Genomic DNA, 24,366 nt, shown 5'->3' on the forward strand with positions numbered 1-24,366 from the left:
AAGTTATGGCTAGAAGTGAATCAAAAGTTGTTAGAGGATTTATATACGTTGCAACGTCATATTTTTATGACGGAAAGAGTAATTGGCTTGAAAGCCATATCAACAACAACAAAAATGTCCTCTCGAAAACTTCCGAAATGCATTTAATATTACCATAGCATTTGTCATTCGTAAGAAATAAAAAACTAAAAATAATAAATAGCTGCTGCTGTACACACACACACACACACACACACGCACGCACACATTTAAATATATAATACATGTTCTAATAAAAATTAATGTGATCTATCCAATTGTTGTTGAAAATTTCGCATCTTCAGTATTCGTAACCAATCTCTCCTCGTTTGTTGCTTTATTAGACAAATGATTTGATCTCTCTCTCTTTGTGCCAGTGTATGAATTTATCTGGCTCGTCTCCAACAAGTTGTACCTGCATTTAGTAACTAGCTGCTTAGAAGTGGTGACCATTGAGTACTTACGAAGGGAATTTTGCTATGCAAGCCAAAGACGAGTATATGGGTGGCGCTGTCACATACGCAGACTCCAAGGGCAAAGCTATGGTTGTGTGATTTATTTGTGTTGATATGGTGTTGTGCTTGAAAACTGCAGTATTCGTTGTATTTATATCAAGTATCGATTTGCAGGGTATATGATTTTAAAGCAATGAATGTCAATCAGTACGTGCCTTAACTAATGCAGAAATTCTCTGCTTTGGAAGATGAGTAGCTTTTGTATCTGGTATTCCAGAAGATGAGTTGATTACAAATTTAGGTTTGTATACATGTTATGGGTATGCAGTTTATCGAGGTGTAATTTATGAAACCCTTAGGTACTGATAAATTTTGTTATGGCTGGTTTTCAATTTTTAAAGTTTGAACTTACAATTTTTAAAGTTAATACATACGTCCGCAAGATACACACAATATAGTAACAGAATGGTTTCCGACCCCCCCCCCCCTGAAGGACTACCACCTGAAGGTGATGCACTACCATGCATTGGATACTCTGCTGATAGCATTGCAAATTTTATCCACTGCACTCATTAAATGTATTTTGCCTGTTAATTTTGTTCTACGAAAGATTTCATTTTATGCAGGTAGAAAAATCGTACAGTCTGCACGAAACTAGCTGATGGTCAATTAAAGAAAGCTTTGTAACTGCACAACATCAAAATTCACACATGACTTTTCTAATGGAAAAGTGCCTGTTGCATCTTCTCTACAACCATACCACAGAGATGCTTTATCACTGATGTTGGAATTCTCTGTTTTTATTGAATTATTTTTAATATTTGATATTGGTGTATTTTAAAAAAAGTTAAAATAATTTTTCTTTAAGAAAAAACAGATACCTTCCAAGTCAGATTTGATTTGCCTGTGAACACTTATGTTAGAAATATTCTTAATATTTCTAACATAAGTGCCACATAAAAATACTTTGCATGTGACCTCCACTTCCCATTAGTAATTTTTTCTCCAAAAGTGTGTTAATTTCTCTGAAACAAAGATAATTGTTATATTGGATACAACAGTTTAAATATATAAAGTCTCACTAGAAGTCATTTCAATTTCAAAATGCAAACTATTGTTTAATTTCATGGCTGTGGATTTTTCATTTGTATTTCTTTATATTAAAATGTGTAGTACAGTTTATCATATAATTTTTTGTGGTTGTTTTTTCTTCCCCTTCAAAATGATGAGTTTGATATTAACATGAACTTTCATAATGAAGTTTCTTTTCTTTTTTTTTAATTTTTTTTATAACAATCTTCCAACTTCTGTAAGATATTCAGGGTTTTGATGAGAAACTCAAGAGATTTTTAATAGCTATTATACTTGTAAACTTTATTAAATGCACTGAATTAAGTTGATTACAATGTGTCTTTCTTTTAAGAAGATTTTAATGGAGAAATAAATTATTTAAAAATGTTCTGTTTCATTATGATAAGTTCATTTTTGTGACACAGGTATGTCTTTTTATCCCTTCTTACTAACATTAGTTATAAATGAAGATTTTTGTTAAAATAATAGTAATATAAGGGTTTGTTTTTGAGAAATTTATAATTTTTGCACCATGGTCCATTGAACATGTTTGATCAGTTAAAATATCCTGTTATCAGTTAATATTACAAGTATTTCCCAACACAGATTTTAAAAATGGATGTGTGTGTGTGTGTAAATACTAAGTAGCTCTTATTGGGAAGAATGTCTTAGCCAAGTCTTGGCTCAGTTGAAGATCTCCCTCTTAAGTCTGGCTTCTCATTCTCTTCTTTCATTCAAAATATTGAATGCTTTACTGAGAAAGCATTTGGTATTTTGCCTGAAATTTGAGGGGCAATATTTTGAATTTTGATTTGTTTGCACTCACTTCCTTTCTCATTCTTCTTTGATCATTTTGTCCAGAAAGTAATCAGAGATATCTTTGTTGGCCGAGTGGTTAGCGTATCTGCTCTCCAGCCAAAAGATTGTCTGTGAAAATGCCAGTGGTGTTGGCGGGCAGGAGATGGCATTGTTGTAGTTGGTGGATTGAATGGTGGAGACAGAGTTGTACAGTAAGTGCCCTCCCTCGATGAGTCTTTCAACTCCCTGGAGCTGTCATGTAATAATAATAATAATATTTTATTTAATAAGCTAATTTTCAAGTCACTGTCAGTTGAAAAGAACAAGAAATTCTAGATGTTTCTTGTTAATGTAGAATTTAAAAATACAATTGTGTATTGTTTGCAAATTTTTTCATCTAATCTCATTGAAATTCATTTGCAGTTCAAGTGTCAAAAAAAAAAAAAAAAGAATTCAGCATCAAAATGGAGGAAACTGCCATGGAAGTCTGAGGGATTTTAAAACTTGATTTTGGAGAGGAAATGACCAGAACCTAAACATTATTTTTTTTCCCCCAGCTCACCAGTGGATAATACAGAATATTGGGATATCCATCACTGAACAGAAAGAATGAACATGTGTTCATTCTTTAGCATGAGAGAGAGATAGAGAGAAACAGATCCACGTGAGCAGATTGTTGATTATCCAAGAAGCAAAATTGGATAGTATTAAGAATTTTTAGGAGACTTTTTTGTATAGTGTCGGTAGCTGAAGAAAAGGTAGTCTTCAATTGATTTTTTAGAGACTGAGGAAGTTATCCCTGCAATGCGTATTTTTCCAGAAAGGTTAGACCTGTATATATTTAGTATTTAGGTGACTATGATATCCTCATTCTATTGAGGAATGTTATGATCAAGTAGCACAGCAACACCGACTGCTGTGTGCAGACTTTAAAATAAGATCGAAGATAAGAACCTCTGGATGCCATTGGATGGAGACAATTAAGTGGTTTTGCTTAAAAGAGGAGAGTGTGAGGAATCGTTTTAGGGTGAGGGTGTTAGAGAGGATTTCGAATGGACTGGAAAGTGTACAAGATTGGTGGAAACATAATTCAAAAGTAATCCTGAGCTGTGAAATCGAGGTGCTTGGTGAGACATCTGGAAAGATTAGAGAGCAGAAGGAGGGTTGGTGGTGGAATAATAATGTACAAGTGGCAGTGACAGCTAAGAGGAAGGCAAAGCAGAAGTGGGATGAGTCAAGAGTGGAAGAGGACAGAGAGGTGTACAGAGAGAGAAAGCAAGGTCAAGAGAGTTGTGCACATGCGAAGGCCATGGCATATCAAGATCTGTATGATCGATTAGAAACAAAGGAAGGACAGAGAAAAATTTACCAACTAGCGAAATGTAGAAATAAAGCAGCAAAGGACATCTTACATGTGAGGCAGATCAAAGACGCTGAAGGAAGAGTATTATGGAGGGGGGTGGACATAAGAAACAGATGGAAAATATACTTTGAGGGACTTTTGAATGAGGAAAATGCAAGGACTCACAGAAGAGATGGGTAGCCTTCTGAGGGGATGGTGCAGAACATCAGTAGAGTTTAAGTGACGGAGGCCATGAAGAGGATGTGGAATGGAAAATCGGTGGGCTCCGACAGAATTCCAGTGGAGGCATGGAAGGCACTGGGGGGAAGAGGGAATTGACCTGCTGTGGGACCTGATCATGAAAGTTTGCCAACAGGAAAATATACCCAAGGAATGGAGAGAGAGTACTCTTGTCCCCATCTACAAGGGTAAAGGGGATGCACAAGACTGTAAAAATTACAGAGGAATAAAGTTGATGTCCCACACAATGAAAATCCTAGAAAGGGTTCTTGTTGGTAGATTGAGGAAGGAGGTGGAGATTGCAAAGGAACAATTTGGCTTCATGCCTGGTAGATCAACAACAGATGCTATCTTTGGGTTACGGCAGATGATGGAAAAGTATCGAGAGAAACAAAGGGAGCTACATCTGGTATTTATTGATCTGGAGAAAGCATATGATAGAGTGCCAAGGCAAGAAGTCTGGAGGTGTCTGAGGGAGAAGAAGGTGCCGGAGAAATATGTCAGGTTGTTGCGGGAAATGTACAGAAATGTGAAGACAAGTGTTCAGACCTGTCCGAGACAGACAGAAAGTTTTCAAGTAACAGTTGGCTTGTATCAAGGGTCAGCATTAAGTCCGTTTCTGTTTAATATTGTGATGGAGGTGATAACAGAGGAGGTGAGAGAAGATGCGCCTTGGACAATGTTGTATGCAGATGACATCTTGCTGTGTGCAGATTCACGAGAAGAAGCGGGAACTAAACTGGAAAGATGGAGAAAAGTACTGGAAGAGAGAGGTATGAGACTGAGCAGAAGTAAGACAGAGTATATGTGTTGCACAGTGGGAGGCGGACAGGAGATAGATCTGGAGCTGGAAGGAAATGTCATCAGGAAGGTGAGAGACTTTACATACTTAGGTTCAACAGTGGAAGAAGATGGAGGAACTGAGAAGGAAGTGGGATGCAGGATACAAGCGGGTTGGAGGAACTGGAGGGAGATGGCTGGAGTGTTATGCGATAAGAGGGTGCCGACCAATCTGAAAGGCAAAATCTATAGGACAGTAGTGAGGCCAGCTATGACATATGCTATAGAAACTGTGACCCTGAGGAGAAATAACATCAGCAGGATGGAAGTAGCAGAGATGAGAATGCTTAGGCGGATGTGCTGTGTGACCAGAAAGGATCGTCTGAGAAATGACTATGTCAGGGGAACAGTGAAAGTTACGAACTTAGGAGCGAAAATACAGGAGGCAAGGTTGAGATGGTTTGGTCATGTGATGAGGAGGGAGGACGAATATGTGGGAAGAAGGGTCATACAGATGGATGTGCAAGGAAGGCGGAAGCGTGGGCGGCCAAAGAAGAGATGGAGGGAGCTGGTAGAAGAGGACTTGAGGATGAAGAACTTGGATGTGGTGACAGCCCAAGACAGGAAGGTGTGGAGGAGACTCATTATCAACAGTGACCCCACTTAAGTGGGAGAAGCTGCAGAAGAAGAAGAAGAAGATTGATGAATGTTGTGGAGATCTGTGTTAAAGTTACTGATTGTAAATTGGGATATCTGTGTATTAAAAGGTTTGTCTAATGAGTAGGAGGAACAGAGTACACTATCATCAGCAGAACTACAGAAATGGAGTGGGGGGGGGGGTGATAAAACAGCACCTTAGAGGCATTTCTGCATTAGCAAAGTCTGAAGAGAAGCATTCATCACAACATGCATTTAACAACCAAGAGAAAAATTGAGTATCAAGTGTGGTTTAAGGCTTGCCAAACAGCAATTTGCTGAACAGACCATGGTGCCCTGACCTGATTAAATGTCCAAAAATATCAACCAAAGTAGAGGTTTCTCCAAAGCAGCCTTTCTGTGGAATGTGGGCATAATCAGGTGATGTAGGATAAGAGATCTGCAGAATTAGGTAGGCAGAATTCATATTAATAGTTATTAATCAACTGGTGGGTCTTTAGGTTATCAAGAAGTTGGTTGTTAATGATCATATATTAGTTTAGAGAGAAGTGGGTGAAGACAGTGGGATTGAAAGTTTGATGAACTGACTTTTACTTGATTTTTAGAATAGACTGAATATAGGCTTGCTTCTATGCTGTAGGATAAATCACAGACATTTATGAAAAATTCTAAGGATGATATGGGATGGGTGTTAATTGTATGTCACAAGTTTTAAACACATATGAAGTTAGGCCATTGGGAAACCAGAAGACTTGTTAATAAACTGTCTTTTCAGGATTCTTTTGATGTCAACCTTTGAAAGATGACAAAGGCATGTATTGAAGCTCATCATAATAAAGAGCCTTGGTTATCTAGGCATGAAAAGAATGAGACTAAGAAGTCCGCTTTGTGTGTCATGATTTGGATTTCTCAAGGATACATGCTTCATTGTAGGCTGGAAATGAAACAGGAATTCTTCCAAGGTTGCATTCTTCAACAGTTTAATATACTTGACAAGAAATTATATTATTGTTTTTTATCCTTTATCTGCTCATCAGCTCACAGAAGTTTGTACATGAAATATCTTCACAACTAGGTTACTTGCATATAGAAACAGTTGACTTCAGGTTGTTGCATTACCCTTAATGCACAGTGCATTTTCATTTAGACATGTATGTTACCTTGCAGTATGGGAAAGGTCACCACCTGAACTATTTTCTGATTTGAGATCTTATCACTGGGGCAGAAGTCAGATTGTCATATTAAGCAGCAAAAATACTTTTTGGATTAGAGATAGTTGTAGAAAGTTTTTTCATTTGTTGATAAGTAAATTATACTAGAAATAAATTATATTTATTATTATTAAAAGGAGACTTCCAGGGAGTTAGGGACTTATCGAGGGAGGCCACATACTACGTGCACCAGGTATCATACTTGTTCTTGAATTTATTCACGCTGCTTGCACACAACATCCGATGGTAATTCATTCCAATCATTAATTGTTTACCTAAGCATTTGCAAAGTTTGCATGTGAAGTGTCATCACCATTGGACTACCTGTATATGGAAGCAGATGTCACATCATATAGTCTTGTATCCCATAATGCATTGCTTTCAGACATATTGCTGTGGATTATGGGAAGAGTCACTAACCACACTTATTGTGATCTGTATTGAGGTTTCATCAGTGAGAGCTCCAAGGATCCAGCTCCAACCATAGTGAAAGTTGCAATCATTCTGGCTAGTAATTCTTCTTCATAATGCATAGCAATATACATCTGAAAGGAAATGTGCTGCACATTATGGGATACTAGAACAATTTCATATAGTTATTTGTCTCCACATGTTGGAAAAATTGTTAGAAATAGAATACAGGATTGGGTTGATGAACATAAAATTCTCTATGATGGTCAGCATGGGTTTGTGAAGGGCATGTCTTGCTTTAGCAATCTGCTTCCATTTTATTGATAAGGTGATGACTAGTGTTTTGGATAAGGGAGATTCACATACAGTGATTTTCTTTGACTTTGTAAAAGCATTTGACAGATTACCACATGGCAGATTGGTGTATAAGGTGCAGAAAATTTGATTAGATAGTGGATTGGATAGATGGATTGAAAGTTGTATTTGAATTGAAAGATAACAGCAAGTTGTGTATGATGGAGCAGTGTTTCAGAAAAGTAAGGAGACTAGTGGCATGCCTCAAGGCCCTTGGGCCCTTTAACTTATTTGTTAATATTTCATGTGGATTGACTGAGGATCTTCAAATGTTTGCTTGATAATTCAAAGTTAGGTAGCAATATCAGGAGTAGTGTGATGTTAATTCTCTACAGGAAGATTTGAATATGAGGATGAGTCCTTGGACTCCCTGGAGGTGTCAAATAATAATAATAATAGACTTTTAGCTTGGACAAATAAGTGAAGTTGTAGTTTTAATATTAATAAAGGCAAGGTTGCATTACACTTTGGGATATAGAGATATAAGGTTTCATACTGTAATGATGGAGCTGTACTTCAGGAAGTGAATGAGATTCAGGATCTTGGAGTGATGGTAGACAGTGGATTGAAATTCTGATGGCACATCACAAGTGTTGCAAAGACTGCACATTGTATTGTTGTTATGATAAAAAGTACATAGACTTGTATGATAAGGAGGTGGTGGTGGTGCCTCTATGCTTATATAGACTATTATACTCGGAATTGGTAGTTTTCACTTAGTTTTCATTGTGATGGAAACACTAGAACAGGTCCAAGGACAAATGACCAACGTGTTAAAGACTCTGGAGTATTGGTTATGAAGAGCATTTGAGGGAATGTGGATTACAGAAGCTGGTGGATAGGAGGAAAAGAAAAGATAAGATAGAGATCTTTAAGCTAAGGGATTTTGTGAAATTAATACAGAAGGAATTATAAAAAGAGTGAATGTTAAGATGGGATGAATGATAGGCCATTCCTGGAAGTTCTATAAAGATGTTCGTTATGATAGATATGTTGCTTGACTCCATGGAGGTTACCAAAATAATAATAATATACAAGTGGCCTAGGCATGAAGATACTTTATGCTTAAACTTTGTTTGCTCACACTTGGGTAAAGGATTAAAACTAAAATTTAATTTGCATAGTATAATTTAAAAGTAGCAAATGCGATTTTATGTTGCTTCCATCCACAAAAGGTTATTTGGAAACCTATGGCATATTTTGATCATGGGTAGGCTAAGGACTTTTTTTATATTTTTAATTTATTTTTTACATGGTCTGGAAACCCTGCTTTAAAGAGCAGACACAGAACTTTCTCAAATCACTTCAGGCCTCCAATAAGTGGAGCAATAGTCTCCCACCAGGTGAGACTACTGTTCCATCTTTATTATTATTGTATTGCCATCTGGATTATAGTTGTAAGGTTTTTTCACTAGGTTAGAAAGTTAATCATATTAGATAAGAGCTTACAGCTAATACTTCTGCATCTCTTCCAACTTGGTTGGTAAATTTTAAATGGGAAGTGTTGGTGTAGTAGACATTAGTCATTTGGGAAGATTACATCACTGTTTTAGTAATTGGACCACAGAAAATTGAGTTTCATGGAAAAGTAGAAAGAACGGTAATTTTTAGCACTTGAAAAACATTAAAGACACCAGATGAATGTTATAGTGTTATGGAAACCTTTAACCACAGAATGACAGAAAGAGAAGTTTCTAAATTTCATATTCTGTGGTACAGAATATCAGATTGTATGTGGTACAGAATATCAGAAAGACTTGAGTACCATCCTTGTGGTTGGAGGAATCATACATTCCTTCATCAGGGTGTAGTTTGACATTCATGTACAGTGGCTGTTGCTGCTATTTCCATTACTACAACTTTTTACAAATATTTCTGATCCAGAGTATGTTAATAATATGGTAATACATTATTTTACTACTTATATATGGAAAATATATAATTTCTGCATTGATTTCCCATAAAGTTTTTGCATTATGGGTTACTGAGGCAATTGTTGTGAAGTTAACAGCTTCAGTATACAAGTACACTTCATGAAGTTACCTCAGCAAACTATGCTTTTGCTTGGATAAAGGATTAAAATGATTATAATTTGCATATAGTATGCATTTTTTACTAGTATCATTCAAAAGCAGGTCAGGTTTGGATATCCACAAATGTGATATACAGCCTTTATGTTTTTGTTTATTATATTTTTAATGTGATTTCTAGTTCAGGAGGTTGCATGCAATTTACAAAAGTTGCATAGAGTGAATGAGCTAAGGATTAGTTAACTATGGGAACTCTGATGCAGAGAACAAACATGGAACTTTGTCAAGATTTCAAGTCCCCAGTAAGCAGAATGGTGGTTTCATACCAAATTTTATTTCCTGTAATGTGGCCTCTAAATTTCAAGTGTTTGTCTGCCATTACTCATAAGTTCTTCAACACCTTATACCTTCCATATATCCCACTAATAAACACTCAATATCCCACCTTTTCCTTTCCTTACTTATCCATTGGAAAGCACAGAAATCATTTGGGAGACAAGTGGATCAGCCATCTAGCTAACCACAACATTAGTTTTTGCTTTTTCATAACCCTCTTCAACTTTACATTGTTTGCCAACTGCCCGTCCACATTTAGAAAACTTTTCCTAGTATCACTAACACATAAGTAAACAATAATGAACAAAAACAGGCCTTTGTGCTACATCACAAGTGATACAAGGGTCTGTGACTGACATTTAGTGACCATCTTACTGGGACAATGCTTTATACACATTATACTGTTATTCGTCAGTCTTATCCAACTCACTAATCTGTTATCCACTCTCATTCACTCTATTTGAATAGTAGCTTGTTGTGCGATGATCTATCAAAGGCTCTTTGCAAATTCTAGGAGATTTGCCACTATGTGTTCTCCTTTGTTTGGTTCATCTGTCATAACATTATTATTATTATTCCTGACACCTCCAAGGAGTCCGAAGACTCATCGCAGGAGGACACCTACAACTGTCTCAACCACTACACCGAACCTCTACTACGAATCAATGCCATCTACCGCCCACCACCACAACTGGTATTCTATGTCTGTAAATTGCGTGTGTTCTGAAGGGCTGATTTGTCTATATCGGGATGAAAAACCCGAGTTTCTGGGAGGAAAAAACCTGCTACCTCTGTCTGAGATCGGCTAACTCACCTGTAAATAACATGTAAATAACTAACATGTAAATAAATTGCTAAAATCTGACCCTTGAAAAATCCTGCTGATATCAGCCTAATTTTGGAGATCCTAGGTTCATCAACTCAGCAATTTTTCCTTTCCATATTTTGCTGTTTTGGAATCTTGACTTTTCTAGGACCCTTGCTATTAAATTAACATATGAATGGCACATTTAACTTACTTGAATTTTCCTTTCGAACATATGTTATCAAATCCTGTGCTTTGGTAACACTCGGTTTACTTAATTTCTCCAATACTGCCCTCAAGATTCCAGTAATTGTTTTTTTCGTATCATATGGTGTTTTCCTCCTTTCCGGTCTGTATTATCATAGTTGAAATTTCCCATAATGATCTCACTTTGCACTTGCTAAGCTAATTTACCTAAACATTTCTCGCTTGTCACCTGCAGTCACAAGCATATAGTAGGATCCAACTGAAAATGCTGTCTTTTTTCTTTATACCCTACAAAGCTGCACACTGTTTCCTTTCTGTTCCCAACTTTGAATGGACACAACTCATCTATCCTTATAACACTTTCCCATTCTATTTTTTCCCTTCTCATCATCATCAAATTCCTGCCATGTACCCTCAAGGGGTGTACAGGATATGAGAGTACTACATGAAAAAATTACATCATTACTAACTTCCTATCTACAATTTTCCTCCAAATCAGTCTGTTACTTGTCAAGACTCCAACATTATCAGATCTTATATTATCGTCTAAGGTACTTTGTACCGTATCAATCCACCTATATCTTGGTCTTCCTCTGGGTCGTTTTCCTGCCAACCTGGCAGAGAACACTTGTTTTGCTAATCTTTCCTCTCCCATTCTATTTAAGTGACCATACCATCTGAGATTAGCTCTGCTAACGCATTCCTGGATGCTGACAATGTCAAGTTCTTTCCTAATATCCTCATTTTTAATATGATATTGCCATTGATGCCATCTGTTCACGCCTCGAATCTTTCTCAGGACTCTCATATCTGCGGTCTCTAGTCTTTGGTCAAGTGTTTTACTTCTGACCCAGCTCTCAGATCCATAAGTTAAAATTGGTTTGAACACAGTCTTGTATACAGCTAATTTAGTGTTCCGACTAATTTCTTTCTTATTCCATATGAATTTATTCAGTTGACTTCCCACGATACCAGCTTTGCTGATTCTGTTGTCTATTTCTATATTTAGTTTACCATCTTCAGTAAAAATTGTGCCTAAGTAGCTGAAATGTTTTACTTGTTCCACAGGTTCTCCATTCACAACACAGTTGACGTTTTCAATGATTCTGCCTATTTTCATTGTCTTTGTCTTTTTATTGCTGACCTTCATACCATATCTATTACAACAGCTATTCAATTTAGTCAGAGAATCTTGCAGACTTGTAGCGGATTTATTTAGAAGTATAACATCATCCGCATAAAGCAAAGAGCTGACATTAACATCTCCAATTTTGATATCAGGTTTAATACCACATTCCTTCATAATGTGATCCATATAGATAATGAATAACAGAGGGGATAATGTTAAATCTGGTGTCTCACACCAGATTTAACATTAAACCATCTTCCTGTACTTCCTTCAATTCTAACTGCTGACTCACAACTCAAATAAAGACTAAGTATTGCTTGATATAATGCCCCATTGACACCATATAACTGCAGCGTATTGAATAGCTTCTCTCTTGGCACCTTGTCATATGCCTTTTCCAAATCGACAAAACTTTAATACAGATCTTTGTTATATTCCCATGCTTTCTCGACTATTTGTCGTAAAGTGAAGATCTGATCCTGACAGCCTCTATTTGGCCTGAATCCAGCTTGTTCTTCACCAAGCTTTTCTTCCACAATTCTTCTCAACCGTTTCTCAAGTATACTTGCATAGATCTTGCCAGGAACACTCAGTAGGGAAATACCTCTGTAATTCTCACATTCAGTTTTATTTCCCTTTTTATATAGGGGTACTATGAGAGCTCTACTCCAATCATCGGGAATTCGTCCCTCTGTAAGACTCTTATACCACCATATTTCAGCATTTCTGGTCGAATATCATCTACTCCTGCTGCCTTTCCACATTTCAAGCCTTTGATGGCTTTTTCTACTTCAAGTATGGATATGTATTCCTGACTGCATGCCTGGTCAGTGTTTTTTACCACTGTGCTGTCATCACTGCTTGTTTCATTTAGCAGTTTTTCAAAGTAATTACTCCATACTTCAAGGATATCTTTTTCTCCTGTTTTCATTTCACCTTTATCATCTCTAATTCCTTTTACAGCACTCTTTCCTCCATTCCTAAGCTTCTTCAACAACCTCCAGAATATTTTGCCACCTTCTTGATATTTATTTTCTATATTCTTGCCAAAGTCCTCCCATGACTTTTGTTTAGCTAGTTTTACACACTGTTTAGCTTTCTTACATTTGTCTCTGTATTCTGTAAGAGTAAAAGCTGACTTATTTGCCAGGAACTTTTGATATGCTTTCTTCTTTTCCCTCACTGCCTCTTTGACTTCCTGTGTCCACCAGGGAGTTCTGATTTTTTTATCCTTGCACACAACCTCACCACATGCCTCTCTGGCAGAATCAATCAATGTTTCCTTCAGAGTTTGCCACTGAATCTCCAAGGTTTGATTCCTGTTCTCAAACTCTTTCATTTTCTTTTCAATAATATTTCTGTATTTTAGTCTACAGTTCACATCTGAGAGCTGCTCAACTTTTATTCGCTTTAAAACTTTCTTACATGTTATTCTTTTCAATATGAAATCAATTTTATCCTGCTCAAGACTAAATAGTGATCACTTCCAATTTCAAAACCTCTGTACACTCTGGTGTCCTGCACCAGGGAGAAAACATCACTATCAACAATAACATAGTCAATGAGACTTTTCTTATTCCTAGCCTCTTCTCTCCATGTGAATTTGTGCACATTTTTATGTTGGAACATGGTGTTATTAATAACCAGTCCATGTCCTGAGCAGAAATCCAACAGATATTTGCCATTATTATTAGCTTTGCTCTTTCCTCCAAATTTTCCCAAAATATTTTTGTATGTCTCACAATCATTTCCTACTCTACTATTTAGATCCCCAACAAGGACCAACTTTTCCTTTTTCATTGTGTCAGTTGCTTTTTCTAAAGCCTCAAAAAATTCCTCCACTTCTACCTTAGTAGAACCTTCTGTGGGACCATAGGCACAAATAAGTCTCATTGTCCAGTTCCCCAGTCTCATATTTGCCCACATTACTGTACTTGAGACTGACTGCCATTCAAGAAGTTTAGCCTCGTATTTTGTGTTGAATACTATGGCTACTCCTTCTTTTCCTTGATTGTCATTGCCTGAATATAACATTTTGTATTTATTGCTCAGAAAGATCTCACCAGTTTTGGTCTTTTTTGTTTCAGTCAACCCTATTATGTCGATCTGGTACTTATCTAATTCCTCAGCTAGCTCCATTTCTTTGCCATTCAGGCTTCTTATGTTGATAGTACCGATCTTTAACTCTGGTGATGTTGAGTTGGGGTTTGTTTTCAGATTTGTTCCAGTAGCTGACTTTTCGCTGTTCGCCCTGGTTCCCTGGGTAAAACAACGGGGGCCTTGTTTAACCGGGCGACGTCCCAGCTGGCATGAAATTTTGTCATGTTGTACCATCATTTTTTATTTTGGTTTAACCAATAAGAATACAATTTGGTCGGCTAAATCCCAAATTGCCAGCCCATCCTCGTTCGTTCAGTATCAAAGTAGATACCCAACAGGGTGCACCACGAGAAGGTGAGGATTGGACATTAGGTCAGAAGCCCTGGTCGGTTCTCCGCATTACTTTAAAGGCTATGTGGAGGTCTCCTCTCAGTATCTGTTGTCTCCCTTCTGTATTCCCAAAATACACAATATTCAGCTTTGTTCCTTTCAAGACCTCTTTCATCAGCTGTGTTTCACTGATATCAATAACTTTTAGATAGAATGAATATCTCATGGTAATGGGCTCTTTTCCCTCATGCCTTATACTTCTTGCATTTGTATCAAGAAAGCAGTGCATTGCCAATATTTCTGTCTGTTATTGCTGAATAATCTTCATTATATCCTGTAATATACCATATAACCTTCTTTCTACCTTAGGAATTCTAGTTTCTCTGATTTACTTGTTCACAGAATGGCACATTGTCTCTTGCATAAAGCTTTCTTCTTTCATCAGATGCAACCCTTCTTCTTGTGGCTCTACAGTCCAAGCCTTGGTTTCCTGGATTTGTTGCCACCAACCACGTCTGTCCAAAACTTTACTTCTCCCCCATGAGCTTTGAAGACGACAGACACACTGTCAAAATGGCTCACACCCTGTTACTCCCATCCCTGATTTTATCTCCATCATATCTTTCCTGTTCCCCAAAAATTTCTATTTTCACTCCCCACCCAAAGTATTCTCTGCCCACCTTTAATAATATAAAAAAAATCTGGGTTTTTCCAAAAGTTCACATATCCCTTGTCTCACCAATAATTCTCCCACATCTCTCTCTACTCCTACATTTTCCACCCCCCCATTCTTTCAATCATGCTCCTTCCTTTAACATCAGATGAATGTATATCGCCACATATTAGGATGCCGCTGAATAAGAAGACAGCCAGCAACATCCTACAAAGTTATGTCCGAATTATTCCTCCTATATATTCTTCATATATATCTGTCTATATAAAACATCAGTAATGCCCTAAAATTTGAGTAAAAAGCCAATGATATTATATAAAAGGGGCACTCCTAAACAAAAATAGGCTAAATAGCCATAAAAATAATATTTGCTTAGAGGAGTAACATGGGAATTTTCCCAGATATAATACCTATAATTTATTTCTCCAGTTTGGACACTGTAATATGATTTACAATCTTGACTAATAGTGTCTAATCTTGTTCTAGGTTTTCCTTTTGGTCTTTTACCAGTAATTTTACTATTGATTGATTCTTTTCATATGGAAAACAATAGTTTTCCATATGAAAAAACATGCCCTGCCCACTGCAACTTTTTAAACTTGATTACACTGGATATTGTGGGTTCTTTATAAAATTTATATAATTCATGGTTGTATCTGAATCTCCAGAGACCATTATGATTCACTTTTCCAAATCTCTTTCTAAATAACCTCCTTTTAAAGATTGAAATCAAATTCTCCACTCTTACAATAAATATCCAGGTTTCGATCTATAGGTAACAACTAGACAAATTTTCGATTTATATATATTTTTACTTTAGTCTTCCAATGAGTATCTCTTTGATAACATGAGAGTGAGAGACAAAGCAAGCTTGTTTGATTACCTCTCTTTATTCAATTGTGTATTTCCACCATCTCATTTGGTTGGCTAGTGATCATCACTCCTAAATATTTAAACTGTTTCACTATTTTCTGATAAAATTACTGGTCTTTTACCAGTAATTTTACTATTGATTCTTCATCATCATCATCATCATCATCAAATTCCTGCCATGCACCCTCAAGGGGTGTACAGGATATGACAGTACTACATGAAAAAATTACATCATTACTAACTTCCTATCTACAATTTTCCTCCAAATCAGTCTGTTACTTGTCAAGACTCCAACATTATCAGATCTTATATTTCTATCATCTAAGGCACTTTGTACCGTATCAATCCACCTATATCTTGGTCTTCCTCTGGGTCGTTTTCCTGCCAACCTGGCAGAGAACACTTGTTTTGCTAATCTTTCCTATTGATTCTTTTCATATGGAAAACAATAGTTTTCAATACGAAAAAACATGCCCTGCCCACTGCAACTTTTTAAACTTGATTACACTGGATATTGTGGGTTCTTTATAAAATTTATATAATTCATGGTTGTATCTGAATATCCAGAGACCATTGATTCACTGGTCCAAATCTCTTTCTAAAAATCTTCCTTTTAAAGACTGAAATCAAATTCTCCACTCTTGCAATAAATATCCAGGTTTCGATCTATAGGTAACAACTAGACAAATTTTTGATTTATATATATTTTTACTTTAGTCTTCCAATGAGTATCTCTTTGATAACATGAGAGTGAGAGACAAAGCAAGCTTGTTTGATTACCTCTCTTTATTCAATTGTGTATTTCCACCATCTCGCACTTGTTTCAGTTAACTGATTCTGCCTGATAGTATTCATTATTTTAGTTTTTTGTTGATTGATTTTTAATCATATCTCTTGTGCTGATTTTTCTAGTTCCAAATACATTTATTCTACCTTGTTTGGTTCTTGACATGTCACCCAAGTTTCCGGGTGAAAAAAACCCTCTACCTTCACATGAGACCGACTAACTCACCTTTAATCAAAAGAGACCAGAAAAGGTTCCTCACGTCATTGACGGAACTCGAACTCAAACTCCGACCAAAGGGCTTTGTCTATACCGACTGAGTTACGGAGGCTCATACAGATCTTTGTTATATTCCCATGATTTTTGCAACTATTTGTCATAAAGTGACGATCTGATCCTGACAGCCTCTATTCGGCCTGAATCTAGCTTATTCTTCACCAAGGCATCTCCTCCACAATCCTTCTCAACCGTTTCTCAAGTATACTTGTATAAATCTTACCATGAACACTCAGTAGGGAAATACTTCTGTAATTCCATATTCCGTTTTATTTCCTGTTTTGTATATGAGTACTATGAGAGCTCTACTCCAATCATATGGAATTCATCCCTCTGTCCAGGCCATCTGAACTATGTAGTACAGCCACTGTAAGACTTTTATACCTCCATACTTGAGCATTTCTGGTGGAATATTATCTACTCCTTTCCACATTTCAGGCATTTGATAGAATTTTCTACTTCAAGTTTGGATATATATTCCTGACGGCATGTCTGGTCAGTGTTTTTTTACCAATCATCACTGCTTGTTCCATTTTGCAATTTTTCAAAGTAATTACTCCATACTTCAAGGATATCTTTTTCTCCAGTTTTCATGTCACCTTTATCATCTCTAATTCCTTTTACAGCACTCTTTCTTCCATTTCTGAGCTTCTTCAACAACCTACAGAATATCTTGCCACCTTCTTGATATTAATTTTCTATGTTCTTAGTAGTCTTCCCATGACTTTTGTTTAGCTAGTTTTACACAGTATTTAGTTTTCTTACATTTGTCTCTGTATTTTCCAAGAGCACAAGCTGACTTATTTGACAGGAACTTTTGATATGCTTTCTTCTTTTCCTTCACTGCCTCTTTAACTTCCTGTGTCCACCATGGAGGTCTGATTTTTCTATCCCCTCACCAATGCCTCTCTGGCTGAATCAATCAGTGTTTTCTTCAGGACTTGCCACTGAATCTCCAAGGTTTGATTCTTTACTCAAACTCTTTCATTTTTTCTTGAATAATGTTTGTGTATTTTAGTCTACAGTTCATATCTGAGAGCTGCTAAACTTTCTTATATGTTCTTCTTTTCAATATGAATTCAGTTTTATCCTGCTGAAGACTAAATAGTTATCACTTCTAATTTCAAATCCTCTGTACACTCTGGTGTCCTGCATCAGAAAACATCACTATCAACAATAACATAGTCAATAAGACTTTTCTTATTCCTTGCCTCTTCTCTTCATGTGACGTTATGCATATTCATATGTTGGAACATTGTGCTAGTAATAACCAGTCCATGTCCTGAGCAGAAATCCAACAGGTATTTGCCATTATTATTAGCTTTGCTCTTTTCTCCAGATTTCAAAAAGTCAATCTGTATGTCTGACAGTTATCTCCTACTCTACTATTTAGGTCCCCAACAAGGACCAACTTTTCCTTTTTCATTGTGTCAGCTGCTTTCTCTAAAGCATCAAAAAATTCCTCCACTTCTACTTTAGTAGAACCTTCTGTGGGGTCATAGGCACAAATAAGTCTCATTGTCCAGTTCCCCATTCTGATATTTGCCCACATCACACTCTACTTGTGTATATATTATTGCATGGACATCTCCTTGAAGTATGAATATATCACAGGAAGGCTATACTAACTGCATAGCTTGCAATAGTTGTCACACCTTCAATACTGACAAAGCAATTGTAACAGACTCTGTCAATCCATATTTTTGATATTACGTGATTCACTGCTTTTTCTTCCCCTTAAGTGTGCTCTTCTATAAGGGAACATGTACACACCCACATGATCCTCATACTCCTCTGTCATAGTCTGACACTGCCCTCAAATCTTTCACTATCCAATTCACAATCCTTAGCGAATTCATAACTTTTACTACTATTTCACTTTTCTTCATAATTATGGTAAAACTACTATCCTCTCTTCTTCACTTCTCTTGCATTCTGTCCTTACATTCCTTGAATATTAATCTCCATATACTCGTCTCACAATAGCATTATTTTTTTTTCTGTAGCAGCCATCTCTCATTTCTTCTTTCAAACTTTCTTGCTTTGCTATTGCCCTTCTGGTCTTTTCTTTCCTCTGTACTTGCCCAACTTCTTTTGATTGTTGCTCCCCACTCCCTGCCCGTTCATCTTAATTTCCTTGCACTTCTGTTGCTCTGATTTTCTTCTTCACTGATCCTCTATTTCAGGTCTCCTGATCTCTCCATTCACATCTCTTAACTTCCTCTTGATATTTCTTGCCTGTTCTTAGTGCATTATCTTTCAACAGCAGTATTTACCATTCATGGGGGAGGGGGGAGTGGGCAAGGGAATCCATAATCCCATGCAGGGAATGCCAGTAGTTTTTATTTCACATCAGATTTTATATATCTATTATTTTCACATCCTATTTTTAGCTAATTAATACTGATGTTCATTTTGAAGTACGTGAATTTTATTTTTTTGTAAACCATGAATGTTGCCTTTTCTGGGTCCACTATAATAATAGCTTATGTTAACTATAATTCGTTGAAAAATAAGTCATATTGACTGCAACAATTGCACTTCCAGAATCGGACTCAGCATTGTAGATTTTTAGGGATCTTCATTAAATGACTCACATATTTGTAATTGGTTTCTTTTATTAATGTTTGTTATTCTTTCAGTGTTTGATACAGCATCAATTTTACCCACATCATACAAGGTTTATATATCATCTAGCTACTGTTACTACTGCAGGCTGTAGCAAAATTTTCATAATTATGTATTATTATTACCTGAGAGATTATAGTTTGTAATTTATTTCAGTGTAAATTTGTCAATTGAATAATTGAGTTATAATGAAAAAAAAAATCTTTCTTTTAATTTAAAAGATAATGAGTACTGCTTTCTCAGTACTCATTATCTGAGTACTGAGAAAGCAGTAGGTTGGGTACAGTGTAGAAGTGGCTGTATTTTTTTTAACATTATTTGTGGTATTGTTGGTTTGGTTATATAGATGTGACAGGCAAAGTAGAGTAGAATATTTCAAGTTTAAATGTGCAACAACAAAGTATAAAATCGGCTCCATGCATTGCATAAGAATGTGGTGATTGTGAAAACATATGCAACATGCTTTGAGTTTTGTGTGTGACATTTGGGACCTCTTGCAATGAGCCTTTTGACTTCACAGTAGGCTGATGATAATTAGTAAGCATACAAGTAAGAAACTATACTAATTCAGATGACAAGACAATTTTATATCCTAAACCTGTTGAACTTCCATATGAAGAACACATAGTGTCCTATGCATCTCTAACAGTGCTTTGTGGTCTTATGCATAACATCTGATATTATTAATGCCTCATGCTGTTAACTGGTCACATGTCACAAAAACAACCTTATTCTTTGGGTAAATTTATTTATTTTTTTAAAAAAGTTGTTTTATATATACATCCAAGTAATTTAAAATATATATAATACTTATAAATGTTTAATTGCTCAATTCAGATATTAAAATACATGGTACTAATTCAAGGATGTTGATTTTGAAAAAAATAAAAATCTGGCACTTGCATATATCATCTGAAAATTGCATAATAGTATCACTGTATTAATTTAATATGTAGCATCTGTTACAGACTGTTTTTCTAGTTAGCAAGCAATGTATATCTTAATAGCACACCCTCCAACATATTCATATAAGCAAACATTGGCTTTGAAATTGTTTCAGATACCTTGGATGTGCTGTATTACAAAAGAAGCTTGACATGGACATCAAAATTTCAAACATTTCTAAAGATAACAGAAATTATTAATAATATTTTCAAACCTAACCAAGTTTAAAAGCATACAATAATAAGAATTTATAAAGTTTTGGCAAGACCTTCTGTACTGTATGGAAGTGAATTATGTACTATAAAAACTGCAGAAGAAAAAAGAATAAAAACTGGAGAAATGAAATTCCTCTGAGTACAACAGGCTATACTCTCTGAGACAAAAAAAGAAAAGAAAAGATGCAGCAGCATAGAAATACATAACCTAAAAATAGATTGAGTATTAGACAGAGTACATGAATACCAAAAGAAGTGGATTGAACACATTGAAAGAATATACAGTTCAAGATTACCCAAAAATACTCAGATACTACCCATTGGATGATATAGAAGTTGGAGATGACCAAGGAAAAGATGGAATGAGACTGGAACAGGACATTAGGCCTAAATCCCTGAAAGGATGATGATGAGTATTAACTGCATTTGCTAACATTATATGTCATTATTATGCATATTTGTAAAAAATAAATAAAATGAAATAAATGTACCCAGCATTTTATGCTAAATTTTAACACACAATTTTATATTTAATTGTATGTAAGTAAATACTCTGCATAATAATCTTCATCATTTCTGTTCTTTTGTCTTGATGAAGTCACATCATTGTGGAGAAGCTTGTTCACAGCAGTATCTCTCATACTTTGTCTTTGATTCTTTCATGGTCACTACATTTATCTACTTTAGTAGTGCATTTCATCCTCTCATCACTTTCCATGCAAAGAATTTGCTTCTTACTCCCTTCCTCACAGCACTATGCAGCTTTCAGGAATGACCTTTTGTTTTCTGTTCACTTGATGCACTATGTAGTAATTCATACATCAATCTGCTATGTCTGTCATATTGGCTTTCCTCCTTTTATCTACTATGCTCTACTAACCTTATACTCAACACTCCAGCATTACTTTATCTCTTAAACATGGGAGGAAATGGGAAAATGTGCAAAAGTTCAGCTAGGGTATGCAAACATGATAAAGAATAAATGGCTTTAAACATGGTTATGCATTTGGCAAAGGGGTGGAAATGTGCGCTTTAGGTTTCGACCTCTTGAACATATCTGGGGAGGGAAAAGATAATGCTCTACAAGGCCAGGTGGTAATTTGCTATGTCTATATGCAAATAAATTATATATTTGGTTTAATCCTTTATCCAAGTGTAAGCAAACAAAGTTTGCACCTGAAGTATTTTCAGGACTGGGGCAACTCGTAGTAAAGGTGGTATAAGTTCTGATCACTTGCCTTAGTATCCCATAATGCAAAGCACATCTCCTTGCAGACATGTATAATGCTATGCATTAAGGGAAGGTTGACTACCCAGACTGGTTTCGACCTTTATTGAGGTCTCATCGGTGGGAGCCCGACCCAGAGGTGGTGATACTAGGGTGAAAGTAATGCAGAAGTCATATCACCATATACCAGTTGCCAAAAGGTGTCAACACTTATTATTAAAATTCTCTGGAGTAGAGATAGTTGATGGAAGTTTTTTGACTTGTCTGTGCTACCAGTTATATATTTGGTTTAATCCTTTATCCAAGTGTAAGCAAACAAAGTTTGTGCCTGAAGTATTTTCAGGACTGGGACAACTCGTAAAGGTGGTATAAGTTCTGATCACTTGCCTTAGTATCCCATAATGCAAAGCACATCTCCAAGTGAAAAAATTTCCCTCAACTATCTCTAATCCAGAGAATTTTAATAATAAGGTGTTGACACCTTTTGGCAACTGGTATATTGTGATATGACTTCTGCATTACTTCCACCTTAGTATATATCACCACCTCTGGGTCTGGCTCCCACTGATGAGACCTCAATAAAGGTCGAAACCGGTCTTGGGTAGTGACCCTTCCCTTAATGCATAGCATTATACATGTCTGCAAGGAGATGTGCTTTGCATTATGAGATACTAAGGCAAGTGATCAGAACTTATACCACCTTTACTACGAGTTGCCCCAGTCCTGAAAATACTTCAGGCACAAACTTTGTTTGCTTACATTTGGATAAAGGATTAAACCAAATATATAATTGGTAGCATAGCCAAGTGAAAGAACTTCCATCAACTATATGCAAATACCAGGAGCATCAGAAAAAAAGGGGTTAAGTTTGTTACTCTATTGAATACATTGTGGTCTAAGATTGTTGGCATTAGTGAAACCTGGCTATCATAATCAGATAATTGGGGTTCAGTGTAAAGGGTGTATTTTTAGGAATGACAAAAGCGAGAGGAGGGGGGTGCTTCTAATGATATCAGACAACTTGAGTCCAGTTAAGATAAAGACACATGAAAGCAATAATGGTAATAATGTCCCATGCAGCAATTTGAGGCTATCTGATGTGAAATGGAGGCTAACAAGATGAAATATATGGTAGCTGTTGCTACAGACCTGGTGGTAGTGAGTGCATTTAGTGTGAATGAGCTTAACAGCTGGTTTGGGTGATTTGTATAGCCTCCCTTGATGAGTTATTGACTCCCTGGAGATCTCAGATAATAATCATCTGATCTGCACATAGTAATCCAAATGCAGTCTTATCGGTATCTTGTCACCTTCCTCCTTAATATGATGGAAATTCTCAATAGTTCAGAGTTTTCCAAAAGTGTGGTACATGTACTCCCCCCCCCCAATCCCAGGGTACACGAAAGGTCTTTATTCTATTCTGTAAGTAATTTTTTAATAACCAAAAATCTTAATTAAAAAAAAATGCCTTTATAATTATTCATGTCTGAATGACATAATTTCTCCCAAATTGTCTTTGCCAGAGGGTTGTTCCAATAGCAAGGTTTGAACTGTTTGCATTGCAAATTTAAATTCAACTGGTTCGAACTAGGCAGTCAGAACACTGCTGAATTTCATATTTTTTTGTTTCTACTGTATGTACTGTATATGGGATTGTATAATTAGAAATGCATTTAATAATTAAAAAATGTTTTTGCACATTTATAATTTATTATAGCCCAAATGTTAAAAGAAGTAAATGCCTCTTAATAATTTGTGTTCGAATAAAATATAATTTCTTCCAAATTCTTTTCCTGTGGAGGAGGAGGGGGGGGGGGATATGTCAGTGTTACTAAAAATTTAAAAGGAATTTATGACAGAAGTTTGGGAACACTGCTCTACTCTATTTTCAACCAAAGGATTCCACCTCTTTTGCAGTGTGTCCTCTCCAAACCTTAACCTTTATTCTGTTCCCCAGTATAATGTAGTAAAACTACTGAAATGCAGTTCTACTATATTATGCTGCTTTCGCTATGTGACACTACTATATATTATGCTATGTACATATATATCCACTCATTTATCAAACAGACTGGCACTAATATGCCTAATAGACTATCATTTCTCAGAAAACTAATTATTTATGCATCTTTTCTGCCCCATGCATTTACCACTCTATTACAAAATATAAGGATAATCATTGTTGTCCTCTATAAGGAGTTATTTTTTTAATCCATTGTCTTATTCTAACCAGCTTTTCAACACCTTTACCACCACGATCTCTTAAATTCAAACTATTTGATAGTTCAACACCATTATTTAAGATCCCCCCCCTTTATTATTTATTTATATTTATTTATTTATTTTTTTTTTTTTTTATGCAATGAAACTATTTTTCCCTGTTGTCACTGCTCAGGAAGCTCTCATTGAACATTCAAGTTAAGAATATTCCTAATTCCTTTGCACCTTCTCCTATACAGAAGGTGATATT

General features: G+C 36.1%; 1 protein-coding gene across 5 annotated transcripts in view; it reads left to right on the forward strand.

The window, feature by feature from the left end:
• The first annotated feature begins 516 nt into the window (after positions 1-516).
• LOC150108954 (uncharacterized) overlaps positions 517-24,366 on the forward strand; it is a 243,700-nt gene continuing 219,850 nt past the window's right edge. For all 5 annotated transcript variants that reach the window (XM_090404513.1, XM_090404522.1, XM_090404504.1 and 2 more), the window contains exon 1: positions 517-774. The gene's annotated coding sequence lies outside the window, so the exon portion shown is untranslated. The remainder of the gene's footprint in view (positions 775-24,366) is intronic.

Source organism: Typopeltis vanoorti, chromosome 2 (genome assembly GCF_054136105.1).
Source record: "Typopeltis vanoorti isolate ZY-2024b chromosome 2, IOZ_Tvanoo_1.0, whole genome shotgun sequence".
Classification (NCBI taxonomy): Eukaryota; Metazoa; Arthropoda; class Arachnida; order Uropygi; family Thelyphonidae; genus Typopeltis; species Typopeltis vanoorti.